This window comes from Drosophila ananassae (genome assembly GCF_017639315.1).
Source record: "Drosophila ananassae strain 14024-0371.13 chromosome Y unlocalized genomic scaffold, ASM1763931v2 tig00000133, whole genome shotgun sequence".
Taxonomy (NCBI): Eukaryota; Metazoa; Arthropoda; class Insecta; order Diptera; family Drosophilidae; genus Drosophila; species Drosophila ananassae.
The window spans coordinates 62,788-64,266 of record NW_025319077.1 but is presented as its reverse complement, the minus strand read 5'-3'; positions in this window follow the sequence as shown (position 1 = coordinate 64,266).

Here is a 1,479-nt window from a genome sequence, read left to right as displayed (position 1 = left end):
CTTTGAAGCTATATTTTGCAGCCTACAATGAAGCCTTACGGAATTTATGTCGTTTATGCGCACAACTATGCAAGATTTAATGAGAAACCAAAATCTACAAAATCCAAATAATGACTTCCCTTCGGATATCTTCGTGGAACGCTAACGGCGTTTCACAGCATGAACTTAAGTTAGCTCAATTCCTACTCGATAATCATATCGACGTATGCTGCTTTCAGAAACACACCCTACAAACATATACAATTTTCAACTACGAGGCTATACATTCTACGGAACAAATCATTCAGGTAAAACACACGGTGGGACAGAATTCTAATCAGAATTAAGCACCACTATCATAACAAATTTGCTGGCAACCAACCAACACTAACCGACGTATTTTGCCCCCCCTTTTCACAAAAGATAAGCTTATTCAATTTTTCAACTCATTAGGAGACTACTTCATAGTAGCAGGAGACTACAATGCCAAGCACACATACTGGAGATCTCGTCTCGTGACTCCAAAAAGAATGAAGCTCTATAATGCAATTATCAAACCCATTATCAAGAATGGGTTTGTGTCCACCATGGTCGAGAATAGTAACCGAAATTCAAGCAACTTCGCATATCTTCCACTAAAAGTGGAAAGTGGCAGTGACGGCAAAGCCTAGAAAGATCCATTTTTAATTAATTTTGTATCAATAAATATGGAATTTAAAATGAAGTAAATAAATGAACGGTTTGCGTTAACACTTCCTCGCATGCAGACGTGTATCTATTGTGCTCGGGAAAAGTATACAATAAAATCATAAAAGTGAAGTGACTAAGTTAAAAAATCAAGAAAAAAAATAACGCGAATATACGCTTTCTGCGGTGAAATCGCGAATGTTTATATTGATTAGTCAATCAACTAATATGAAACCTAACAACTAAAACTCTAATTAACTGAACCTCTATTATAATGAGTCAAAACGACCTTCGCACACAACGTCAACGTGAGCAGGATGAGAGACGGCTCTCAGTACAAAGAAACAACGTGTACTTCTATTACGGGTTCGCAATCGAAAATAATGCTAGCTCTGATCAAGCGCGGTCAATTACCCCGAACTTGACCGAACTCTTAAACGTACCGAGCTAGAGCCCGCGTTCTTGATGCTCCTTAATGCCAACGATGTCTCTGCAGCCTTCGAGTGCAGGTATGCAATGACCTATGCTCATCAGCTGTAACTAGCATTGCAATCTCTTTAACAACGACAACCGTAACCACAGCAACCGCAACTGTATCAATAGATAAAGTTAGTAGATACAGATACAGTTAATAGATATAGCGCTTAACCAATCAGATAGAACGAATCAGAAGATTATCAGATAGCAACGTCAGCCGCTTCGCTGCCCGAAAATCAGAACAAAAGCAATGAATATGTTAAGCCGGCCGTGCAGACTTGTATGGATCCATAAATCCAATATAAAGGAAGCTGAGCCCCATTTTTCTCAACGCAA